Here is a 13,771-nt window from a genome sequence, read left to right as displayed (position 1 = left end):
GCTGGATGCAACATGAGGCATGATTTTATGTGATCCACCTCTTTACTAAATACTTTAGTAAACAAAGTGGAGCTACCACAGAGCTCTCACTAAAATTTCAAACAAAATATAGTCTATTGTTTCAATAAAAACTTTAAAAAATAACACAGTACCTGCTAAAAGTTTTTGGAGCAGGGGAGGTGGGGGGGGGGAGTGAAACTTAGGGGGAAAAAAAACTGGGACAGTATATGTAGAGTTGTATATCATCTGCTTAAGCTGCATTTTTCAAGAAGCTCAAGAGGCCTAGCCAAGATGGCAAAGTGGAAGGAAGATGCATTCCGCCAAATACTGCCCCATACCTCCTTCATGAAATTATAGCCAATGTACCAGACTGAAACTTGACTGGGAAATTCAGAAAAAAAGATTCCAACGAGTGATATTTTTAGTCCAGGTCAACTTCCGGGGAGAGAAAGACAGAAAGGTTTGTACACTGGGGACACAGTCTACTAAGTGGCAGGGCCTGTGTGTGAGATGAGCATTCTAATATTGAAGAATGGAAAGAATCCTGAGGTTGTGCACTAGGACAGCTTGTGTTCATTGACCAGAGGACTGGACCTGGAGTTAGGAAGCACACCATTTGACTATTAGTAAATCATTTCATGTCTGCCTTAGTCAGCAAAATGGGAAAAATAGCAACCCCCACTTACCAGGCATGTTGTGAGAATCAAGTGAGATCGTATTTATTTATTTAGTTAGTTAGTTATCTATTTATCTGTCTGTCTAGTTATTTGTTCATTTATTTATTTATTTATTTATTTGTTTGTTTGTTTGTTTATATTTTTTTAAGGCAACGGGGTTAAGTGACTTGCCCAAGGTCACACAGCTAGGCAGTTATTAAGTGTCTGAGGCCAAATTTGAACTCAGGTACTCCTGACTACAAGGCCAGTGCTCCATCCACTGTGCCACCTAGCTGCCCTGAGATCATATTTATTTAAAAATCAAAACCAAAAATGCTTAACACAATATCTGACATATCTCAGGCTATTAAACATGAAAGGATAGGTCCTGGACCATTCAGAGGGAATCTTACATTGTGCAGAATAGGACAGGAACTGTGAACTGACATCTCTATTGTTCAACCCCTCTACCCCCACCCCATCCCTGCCACTGATCTAGGGTTCTGAAGAAGGACCTGTGTCTTGGATTGGTATTCCAGAGAAGGAACAGTCTCAAGTCTTAGGATGTGTACTTAGTAAAGAACAGGTTCAGAAACTAATATTTGGGTGACTCTGACTCTAGGGGCAGATGAGGAAATCAGATTAGTTTCCAGTCTATGTTGAAGACTTCAATATTAACAGGATAGGAATCTTAGGTGAAAAAGGAGCCTGAAATTCTGTCATTCTGAATCTTCAGGGCTTTCCATTTGGTTGATAGTGGTAGAGGCCAGCAGCATATGTAAGCCCATAGCTTGCTGTGCAGTCCCAAACCTAGGTCAGGAGCTTAGAAGAAGAGGGGAGTGATTACATATTATGGTTATACTATACTGGGAGCACTGAGAGCTTGTGTCTTCAACCTGAGTTGTTCCTGAGTTCCTAGAATAACACAACACTAAACACCCCATAAGCCCCAAAAGGACCTTAAAGGACAAAAGCTCAGCCCAGGCATTTCCTGCCCCATCAGAAGTGTGCAAAACCTTACCCTAATGCAAAGTTGAAAGTCATAAAGGAGAATAGATGGAGGGACAAACTAAAAAAAAAAAAATCCCGCAATAAAGAAACATTACACTGATAGAACTTCCAGGACAAAAACTGAGAAAATAATGATTCTGAAACACTGGTAAGCAAACTATTAGGAAAACACTTTGATTCAAGTTCAAATAGAATTCCTGGAAGACATAGGATTGTTTTAGAGAAAAAGGAAGTAAAATAATATAAAAAACTAAATAAGAGCACTAGAAAATATGATAAGGAAAAGTTATGGGGGGAAAAAAAATTGGATAGAAAATCCTTATCTTGAACTAAGATGTTTGGAAATCTTGCCTAAACAACAAGTCATCTGAAAATTAGAATGTACCTAATAAATCTAATGATTCCATGAGACAGCCCCAAAACGTTAAAAGAAAACCCAAAGGTTAAGAAAGAAAAAAAGGAGAAAATGTGAAGCATCTTAAAGGAAAAAAACTGAACCAGAAAATTTAGCAAGGAGTGCTCACTTTATGAGCCATAACCATAACCAAACCATAACCAAAAAAGAGCCTATATATTTTATTTTATGAAGTCATAGAAGAAAAGTACCCAAATCTCTTAGTATCTGAGGGCAAAGTAAAAATCCAAAGAACCCATTGGTCTGCTCCTAAAACAAGCACCAAAATGAAAACTCTCAGTAATATTATAGTTCAAATCCACAATTTCTAGATCAAAGGAAAAAAAGGATCTTCAAGAGTCCGAAGAAAACAAATTCAAGGAACTAAACTTAGGATCACACAAGATTTTACAACCACCACCATAAAGGAGTAGGGAGCTTAGAATATGATGCTCCAAAAGATGAAGAGTTGCAACCAAAATGATTTACTCAGAAAACTGAGTCCAATTTTGCAGGGGGGAAATGGGTCTTTAAAATGAAATGGAGAACTAAATATTCCCGATGAAAAGACTAAAACTGAATAAATACTGAAATATAAACACAAAAATTAAAAGAAGGCTAAAAAGATAAAAATGAATAAGTATTTATAAGGAACTAAGAAGGATAAACTGATTAAATTATAATGTGTAGAATGCACATATAAGGTGATGATGTTGTATCAACATCAGGGATCATAGAGAGTCTAATTGGACCAAGGAGTGGTTCTGTTATATTTTGATGATATTAATATAAGAATGGAAAGAGGGGAAGAATAGTATATTGGGGGGAGGGAAAGAAAGCTGAAAAAATTTTTCCACATAATTACAAGGTACAAGTAGAGCTCTATACGAAAAAGAAGGAAAGGGCAATGAGGGAGCAACTGAAATCTGAACTTTATACTCATCTGAAAAAAGTCAAAGGAGGAGAGAATATATACACATACAATGGGGTATAGAAATACATTTCACTTAACAGGGTAACAGATGGAAAAAAGACAAAGGGGAAAAAAGAGGGGAATAAAAGAGAAGGTAGATCAAGGGAGGAATTCATTTTAAGCAAAATAAACTTTAAGTGAGGATGAATTTCAAAGAGAGGCTTAGAAAAAAGAAGAAAGGATAAGAACCTGCTTTGGCCTCTGGATGAAGGAAATAAAAAAGCTGTTGTACATTACAGCAAATCCTGAGCACTGGTACTGAGCTTACTTTTCTGTAATCACCCTCATCTCCTTTATAAAGGTGTGGTGAGGAGAATGAAGAGAAGGAAAAGTATAGGGGAATAAAATGGAGAAAAATATTAATAATCATAACATGAATGAGAAATGGGGAATGAACTTGTCCCTAAAGTAGAAAAATATAGCACAATGGATTAAAAAGCAGATTAGCAATAATACTAGGAGGTCTATAGTTCCAAAGAGAAAAGAGCCAAGAATTCTGAAGGGTAAGGAGGAAGGACAACTGAGTCATGAAATATGGTTTGTGCAATAATATGAACATTGTATATACATAAAGAATAACAAGTAGGTCAATTTGGTTGGAACAGAGTAACACATAATCAGTTTGAAAATATGAATGGGGGTAAAATGATGTTGGGCTTTAAATACCAAACAGAGGAGTTTCCACTTAATCCTACTAAAGATTCTTGAATGAAGGAAAGGAGTGAGCATGACACTTGCGCTTTAGGGATATCAATTTGACAATTACGTGGAAGCTGCATTAGAAAAGGGGAGGACTAGATGTAGGGAGTCTAATTGGAATATTATTAAAATTATCCAGATGGAAGATGATGAGAGTCTGAACTTGGACTGTTATGATTTGAATGAAGAGAAAGGGATGGATATAGGAGATACAAAGAGGGTAGAATCAACAAGACTTCTGTTTGATTAGACAAAGGTGATCAGTGAGAAAAGAGTCAAGAATAACTCTGAGGCTACAATCCTAGGTGACCAGAAGAAAGGTTGTGCTCTTGATGGAAATAGAGACATTAGGAGGAGGGATAGATTAAGATATGTTGGGGAAGACTGAATTATATTTTAGATGTGTCAAGTTTGAGAAACATTAAGGTGAAGATATCTCTGAAGCTCTACAAATGTACACTTGAGAATCATTTGCATAAAGAGGATTGTTCAACGCTTAGAAATTTATGAGATCATGAAGATAAGAGTTTAGAGAGCTTTAGGTCAAGGACAGATTCCTACCTCCAAAGGATGAAGAAGAATCAATCAGATATTTATAGTATGACAGAGCAGTTTCAAAAAGCAAACAAACCCAAAACAAACCCAGGAAAAGAGTATCCAGAGGAATGAAGGGGTCAACAGGGTAAGATGCTGCTTGGATGAGATAATCATTGAGAACACAGAAAATCCCATTGACTTGAGCAGTAAAGAGGTCACAGGAGTTTCAATTGATTGGTAGGGATAGAAGCCAGATTTTAAAAGATTGGTAAATGAGAGATAAGGAAATGAAGACAATAAATATAAACATATTTGATGATTTGAATGGTGTGTAGGCCACTATCACTCAGGTACTTAAATCAATGATGCTTATCCTTCATTCTCAAAGAAGAGGATAATATAAGGGAGATGATGCCATGAAAAGCAAATGAATTGGATCTGAGTGAAGGGGATACTGTGCTAAGTTATTTCTGGAGACATCTGGGTCCAGTGACCAGATATGAATCAGGAAGATTGGAGATGACCCTAGATATGAGGCAATCAGGGTTAAATGACTTACTACTCAAGGTCACATAGCCAGTAAGGGTCAAATGTCTGAGGGCAGATTTGAACTCAGAGACTCCTGACTCCAGGGCTAGATTCAAGTTGGTGAGTTCCACCCTGGCATGGGTGAACTGAATGGGAATGACCTATTTGATCCTACCTAATCTTACCCTAGGCAAAATTATGAAGTAGGCATATTTGATCTTTGATATTCATTTGTGCCCTTTCTCCTATTGCTAATCCAATTCCTCAGCTTCTTCATGTACCTACCTACCCAAAGTCATTTAGGACTCTTGAGTGATAGACAATCTGCCTGAACTGAGACTGTCAAAATTCAATGGAGAAGGCAAGGTAAGAGTTAAAGTACAGGAAAGAGTGCACCTAGTAAATGCATGGAAACTAGCCTTTCAGAAGGACTTGGAGTTCAGAAGACAGGCAGTAGGCAATCAAGTAAAGGAAAACACATTCAAGATTAAAAATGATGGGGATATAGTCCCACCTTCCCCAACAAGGAACTAGGAGGCTGACCTCCTCTGACTGAACCTCTGGTCTTTTTCCAACCTGGCTGACCTAACCAGCAGAAATAACTGTAGGGAGTGGGTGGCTGACATCCCCAGCAAAGATGGTTCAGAGACAGAGAGCCTCAGGCATCCCTTACTAGACAGTCCACTGAGTACCACCCCACCCAGGAGTTCCTAACATCAATAACCCAGGGCAGTTAGCAAACCTCTAGAGCTCTCAACACTGAAAGTCTGTAAACAAGTCCCCCCCTCAACACAAGAACCTCAGGATAAGTAACAAAATCAAAATGAAGAAAGGTTAGAGAAAACCAGGATCCATTGAAAATTTCCTTGGAGATAAGGATAGGCAAAACATAAGATCAAAAAAAGAAATGCAAAAAGGATGCTACATGTGAAGCTATGGAGGAGAATATGAATTTGTTCTGCAGCTCAGAAATACTTATTAGAAGAGCTCAGAAAGAATTTTAAAAATCAAATGGAAAAATCGGTAAAAGAAATGCAAGAGAAAATTAACATACATCTTGCAACAAAAAATGACAGAAGAAAACAAATCCTTTAAAAATGCAATTGAATGGAAAAAGATAACAGTACTTAAAAATAAAATTGACCAAATGGTAAAAAGATGCAAAAGCTCAAGGAGAAAAATACCTTTCTGAGAAATAGAATAGGACTATTAGAAGCTAATGATTTCATGAGAAATCAAAAATCTGTTACACAAAATTAAAAAAAATTTTAAAAATTGAAGAAAATGTAAAATACCTCATTGTTAAAACAACAGACCTGGAAAACAGATCCAGGAGACCTAATTTAAGAATAACTGGATTATCTGGAAGCCATGATCAGAAAAAGAGCCTGAATTCTATTCTTCAGGAAATCATCCAGGAGTGCTTTCCTGACATCCTAGAACCAGAAGACAAAATAGTCATTGAAAGAATCCACTGATCACCTCCTGAAAGGAATCTCAAATTGAAAATGCCAAGGAATATTGAAGCAAACTTCAGAATTATCAGATCAAGGAGAAAATCCTCCAAGTATTCATAAAGAAGCAGTTCAAATACTGAGGAGCCACAGTCAGGATTACACAGGATCTGGCTACATCAACATTAAAGAATTGAAGGGTCTGGAATATGAAATTCTGGAGATCAAGGGAGTTTGGATTGCAACAAAAAATCAAATACCTAGAAAAATTGAGCATACTCTTTCAGGGAAAAAGATGAATAGTTAATGAAATAGATGACTTCCAAACTTTCCTGTTGAAAAGACCAGAGCTGAACAGGTAACAAGGGAAAAGAAAAATACTGTTATTCAATAAAAATTAAACTGGTTACATCATTACCTGGGAGAAAAATTCTCAAAACTCTTGAGAATTGTAACTCTATTTAGAGGGAATATACTTAGGCTGAAAGTATGGACATGAAGATTTTGATGGAATAATTTAGAAAAAATTAAGACATTTAAAATGGGCGAGGCAGAATGGGGTAAATTATATGGCAAGAAGAGGTGTAAAGAACCTATTGTAGCAGAGAGAAAGAAGGGAGGGAATGAAAACTACTTGAATATTACTCTCATCAGATTTGACTTAAAGAAGGAATAACAAATACTCTCAGTTGGGTGTAGAAATTACCTTACCTTTTAACTATTAGGAGGAGAAATAGGGAGAAGGGAAGGAGGCACTATTAGAGGGAAGGAAAGAAGAAGGGGAAAAGGGAAAGAGGGATGAAAAGGGAGAGGAGCTGATTGAAGGGGGGGGATACATTGAGAGAGGTGGTATTCAGAAGCAAAACAGTGGTGAGGAGGGCCAGGGGTGATGGGAGGGGGAACAAGTACAAACAAAAGGAAGATAGCATGGAGGGTAATAAAGAGTAAGGAATTGTAACTGTGAATATGAATAGGATGAACTCTCCCCAGAAAATGGAAGTAGATAGTAGAGTGGATTAAAAACTAAAATCCTAAAATATGCTGCTTAGAAGAAACACTTTTGAAGCAGAGAGATACACAGAGTAAAGGTAAAAGGTTGGAGCAGAATATATTATGCTTTAAATAAAGTTTAAAAAAAAGCAGGAGTAGTAATCCTTATCTCAGACAAAGCAGCTCTAAAAATAGATTTTTTTTGAGTTTTTTTTTGCAAGGCAATGGGATTAAATGGCTTGCCCAAGGTCCCACAGCTAGGTAATTATTAAATATGTGAGGCCAGATTTGAACTCAGGTACTCCTGACTCCAGGACCAATGCTCTATCCACTGTGCCACCTAGCTGACCCCCAAAATAGATATTATTAAAAGGGATAAGGAAGGTAACTACATCCTCCTAAAAAGTACCATAGACAATGAAGTAATTTCAATATTAAACATGAATGGACTAAGCAATATTTCATTCAGATTCTTAGAGAAGAAATTAAATGAGTTATAAAAAGACAGACATCAAAATTATACAGGTAGGAGACCTCAGTCTCCCTCTCTCAGAATTAGATAAACCTAACCATAAAATAAACAAAGAGGAACTTAAAGAAGTGAACAAAATATCAGAAAAGCTGTATATGATAGACCTCTGGAGAAAATTAAATGGGATAGAAAGGAAAATACCTTATTTTCTGTGGTACATATACATTCACAAAAACTGACCATGTATTAAGGCATAAAAACCTTATAATCAAATGCAGAAAAGCAGAAATATTGAATGCATCCTTTTCAGATCATGATGCAATAAAAATCCTGTGCAATAAAGGACCATAGAAGATAGATTTAAAATTAATTGGAAATTAAATTTAAAAATGAGTGGATCAAACAACAAATAATAGAAATAATTAGTACTGTATCCAAGACAATGACAGCAAAGAAACAACATACCAAAACTTGTAGGATACAGTCAAAGTAGTTATTAGGGGAGATATTATATCTCTTAATGCATACATAAATGAAATAGAGAAAGAAGAGATCAATGAATTGGGCATGCAACTAAAAAACCTAGAGAAAGAACAAATTAGAAATCCTCAATTAAATAAATACTAAATTAGAAATTCTGAAAATCAAAGGATAAATGAATAAAACTGAAAGTAAGAATGCTAATGAACTAGCAAATAAAATTGAGTTACTTTTATGAAAAAAACATTAAAATAGATAAACTTTTGATTAATTTGATTTAAATGAAGAAGAAAACCAAATTACCAATATCAAAAATGAAACAGGTGAGTTCACCACCAGTGAGGAGGAAATTAAGGTAAAAATTCAGAGCTATTTGCCCAACTATATTACAATAAATTTGGTAATCTAAGTGAAATGGATGAATATTTACAAAAATATAAACTCCAGGTTAAGAGAAGGGGAAATTAAATACTTAAATAGCCTTATCTAAGAAAAAGAAATTGAACAACTACCAATGAACTCTCTAAGAAAGAATCTCTAGGGCAGATGGATTCACAGGAGTATTCTACTAAATATTCAAGAAATAGTTCCAATTCTATATAAACTATTTAAAAATATAGCTGCAGAAGGAGGTCTGCCAAATTCCTTTTATAACACTAATCATTAAGAGATATAATACCTCTCCTACTCGATAGGAAGAATCAAAACAAAGAAAGAAAATTATAGACTCTCTCCAATGGATATAAAAATTTTAAATAAAATATTAGCAAAGCAATCACAGGATAATACACTTATGATCAAGTGGGATATATATCAGGAATGTAGGATTGATTTAATATTAGGAAAACTATCAGCATAATTGATATCAATAATAGACCCAACAAATCATATGATTATTTCAATAGATGTCAAAAAAAGTTTTTGACAAAATACAGCACGCATTTCTATTGAAAAACACTAAGAGAACATAGGAATAAATGGAGTGTTCCTTAACACAATAAGCAATATCTATCTAAAACCATCAGCAAGCATTATATATAATGGGGGGAAGCTAGAAGAATTCCCAGTGAGATCAGGGGTGGAACAAGTATGTCCATTATTACCACTATTATTCAATATTGTATCAGAAATGTTAGTATTAGCAATAAAAAAAAGAAAAAGAAATTGAAGGAATTAGAACAGGTAAAGAAGAAGCAAAATTCTCACTTTTTTCAGTTGATATGATGGTACACTTAGAGAACCCTAGAAAATCATCTAAGAAACCACTTCAAACAATTAACAACTTTAGCAAAGTTGCATGATATAAAATAAACCCACTCAAATCATCAGCATTTCCAGATATTATTAGCAAGACACAGCAATAGAGATATAAGGAGAAATTCCATTCAAAGTAATCGTTATACATTTAGGAGTCTACCTGCCAAGGCAGACTGAGAAATTATCTGAAAACAACTATAAAACACTATTCACACAATAAAATCAGATCCAAATAAATGGGCAAATGTCAATTTCTCATGGGTAGGCTGAGCTTATATAATAAAAATGACAAATTTTCTTAAATTAAATTATTTATTCAGTGCTATACCAATCAAACTTCCAAAATATTACTTTATTGAGCTAGAAAAAATAGAAACTAAATTGATATGGGAGAATAAAGGACCAAGAATATCAAGGGAATTAATGAAAAAAATACAAAAGAAGAAGGCCTAGTCATACCAGATCTAAAATTTTATTATAAACATCAGTCATCAAAACTGTTTGGTACTGGTTAAGAAATAGAGTAGTGGATCAGTGGAATAGACTAGGTGCAAAGAAACAGGAGTAAATGACCAAAATAATCTGCTTTTTGATAAACCCAAAGATACTAATTTCATTGATAAAAATAGAAGATAGTTTGGCAGAAACTAGGTATAGACCAATGTCTCACACCCTATGCCATATCTCCAAAAGAACACAAAAAGAGTAAAAAATCCATATGTATAAAAATATTCATAGTAACTCTTTTCATGATGGCATAGAATTGGAAACTGAGAGGATACTCATCAATTGGAGAATGACTAAACAAATTGTGGTATATGAATGTGATGGAACATTATTGTTTTATAAGGAATCAAGACAAGACTTCAGAAAAGTCTGGAAAGACTTACATGAACTGATGCTGAGTAAAATGAGTAGAACCAAAAGAACATTAAACACAGCAACAGTAACACTGAATGACCATCAACTATGATGGACTTGCTCATTTCAGCAGAACAATATTCAAAGACAATTCTAAAAGACTTGTGATGGAAAATATCATCCATATCCAGTGAGGGAACTGAGTTTAAATGCAGACCCTATGCTTTATTACCCTTAAAATTTAAAAGTTGTCTTATGTACTGTGTTGGGTTTTTTCTCTACATATGTAGAGCCTATATTAGATTGCTTTCTGTTAGGGGGAGGGGAGGGAAAGGAGGGAAGGAGAAAAATGTAAAACTCAAAACCCTGCAAAAAATGATTAGTAAAAACTGCATTGCATGTAGTTGAAAAAAACAAATAAAAATATTTAATTAAAAAAAAAGAATGATGGGGGGCAGCTAGGTGGCACAGTGAATAAAGCACCGGCACTGGAGTCAGGGGTACCTGGGTTCAAATCCGGTCTCAGACATTTAATAATAACCTAGTTGTGTGGCCTTGGGCAAGCCACTTAACCCCATCTGCCTTGCAAAAATCTAAAAAATTACTATTCTAAAAAAAGAATGATGGGAGTGTGGGGACTATGTACTAGAGGTAAAGGAAAGGCAGATAGTTGGAAACTAGATAGTCAGTACAGTAAAAATGAGACTCTGAACAAGGAGACCTATTAACTGGGCAAGTGACTATAGCTATAGAGAAGAAAACTTTTACATTATTCCAATGGGGGAAATGCTGGAAATATCTCTCCAAAGGCCAAAGAAGGATAGATGAGTGGGAATGTCATTATTTGCAGTTCTCCTTTATGACTACTTTGATAAGGGTGGTGCTTCTCAAGTACATAAACAGCAATAGGTAAGGAAGGCACAGAGCAGCCAAGGCTGCACTTGTTGGAAGCTGACCAGGCCAGTATGAGCTAGGACTAAACTGGTTCAGGAATGAAATGAAAGGCCAGATAGTTAGAAGCATCTGATATAATGCTAAGCTAAAGTGCCAAGTGAAGGGTCTAACTCAAACTAGGACTGAAAGACTAGAAAATCTAGGGATTGCAGGCCCAAGAACAATAACAAGTTCTGAAAAATGAAAAAGCAACATTTGGGGGATGGAAATATATGGTTGGGTAGAAGTTGGGGAGTTACACCATGGTATGGGTTCATTGAAATGGGCAGCATGTTTTCTAAGACATTGTGGTTTTCTGGGATGTCATCTTACTCCCCTAACTCCTATTTTTTCCCCTTCTCCCCTCCCCCATTCTCCTATTCTATTCCCATGCTATCTTGAAAACAAAGGGAAACATTTAAATATGAAAAACAAACAGGTATATGAAGAATTCACAAGGTGCCCCAATGCCTAGAATCTTCTATTTCCTCTTGGAATCCCGAAATCCCTTGAAAGCATGACTATTGGAGGATTTGTCTTATCTATCTAGTTGTTTATATAGCTAGGCAGTGCAGTAGGTAGAGCAATCCTAGAGTCAGGAGAACCTGAGTTCAAATCCAGCCTCAGTATTCCTCATTTAATCCCTGTGTGACCTTGGGGCAAGTCACTTAACCCTGATCACCTCACTTCTAGGGCATCTATAGTCATCCTGCTCCTTATCTGGTCATGAATGGTGACTTAGCACAGCATCCCCTCACTCAAATCCAATTCATGTGCTTGGCATGGCATCACCTCCCTGATGTCATGGTCTTCTTCAAGAATGAAGGACAAACAATAGTTGTTAATACGTTAATACTATCCCATCTATTTTTCATTCACTTGGTTTATATTTTGTTTGCATTTATCTGTATAAAAGATCTTTTCTTCAGAAGAATGGAAACTTCTTGAAGGAAGGGCCTGTATCCCTAGAGCCTGGCACAATGTCTACCACATACTAGGCACTCAAAGGACAGGACATTAGACTGGAACCTTCCTGATGCTTTGGAATTCTCCCCACAAGGGCAGTTGCTTACTCCACCCAGGGAGCAGCCTCATTTAAGGCTTAGCTGCTTTCCTTGGGGTGGGGGTGGGGGGTTCACTATTCAGCTCCTGTAGCTGGCCTTCAATTCCAATTTTCTGTATTTATTTGGCCTTTTTTTCCCTTTGGCTCTGAGCATTCATCAACTGTGCTTTGCACTTTTCTTTAACACTGACCACCTTGTTCCCTTTTCTGCCCCAAACAGAGGCAAGCAGTGTGCATTGAAATTCAGTATCCTTTGTATTACTTGAGAAATCTGAGGCTGACATCTCCGGGGCCTTTTTGTTCCTGTTGCTTCTCTCCAGCCCTGACCTGCCAACTCCTCTTGGCTCTCCTGGGCCTTCGTCATGTCCCATATCGATTGCCACCCTTTTCTTTCTTTTTGGAGGTGGGGAAGGGAAGGAGGAGGGGGTGCTCAGGACAGACTTTGCTGCACAATGATACCAGCTCCAGATTGCAGTGAGGGCAGTCTCTGGACCCAAGTGGACAGGTCTGGTGATATTTCACCTAGACTAGGGTTGCCATTGCAGTATTGGGTCATAAAGGACCCGACTGATTTTCCTTTTCAGACGACAGTCGGAACTTGCAAGGTCTTCCCTGGTTTTGATTTTGCCACTCCCCTGAATGCTCTTTCGATGATTCCCCTCCATCTTGAACCTTGCCATCCTCAGGTACCCATTTGCTAATTATCCCCAATGCTGGCACCTGACAGCAGGTGGCCCACGCTTCTGTTAATTATGTCCCCAGGCCTGGAATTTTCTTTCTAGTGACATCCAATCAGCTCCCTCTGAATCATGGTCTGAAAGCAGGTTGCAAGTATTCCCCCCTCTCCCCCAAGCGCTTAAAATCTAATTCTTCTGGCCTAACACCTAAAGACTCATGTGGGGGGAGCCTTGAAGCATTTGTGACAAGATAACCAAGTAGGGGGTGTTTTCCAACGAGATGACAGAGGGGTAATGGTTACCATTTAGAAGCTCAAATGAAGTGTGGGACCAGATAGTACAGAACTGATTTGCCCAATCAAATAGACCAACAGGGAAATTGTTGGCCAGAGGCATTCTAGGTATGCTTGTGTGGATTCAGGGTCCTCCCTCCTTCTTCTCCCACCCCATCATCTCTGTAAAACTGTCTCCATTCCATATAGAGGTTACCACTGTACAGACACTGACAGGCATGATGAGCATGTAATGGCTGATTCAATCACATTGCCCACCCTGTGAAGCTGCAGTGAGCTTCTCTGTGGGATGGAAGGGAGAGTCAATTGGTTCTAATGCTAGTGTAGCTACTGCTTTGCTATGAGAATTTAGATAAGCGACTAGGTCTCTATGGACCTCTCTTTTTTAATCTATAAGATGCTGAACCATTGCTAGCAGCTTTTGCATCTACCAAAAAAATGGTACAATATGCAAGGATTGCTGGAGAGTTCACTTGGGGTGAGGCCCCTAGGA

Source organism: Macrotis lagotis, chromosome 1, assembly GCF_037893015.1.
Source record: "Macrotis lagotis isolate mMagLag1 chromosome 1, bilby.v1.9.chrom.fasta, whole genome shotgun sequence".
NCBI classification, from domain to species: domain Eukaryota; kingdom Metazoa; phylum Chordata; class Mammalia; order Peramelemorphia; family Peramelidae; genus Macrotis; species Macrotis lagotis.
This window is presented reverse-complemented; position numbering follows the sequence as displayed.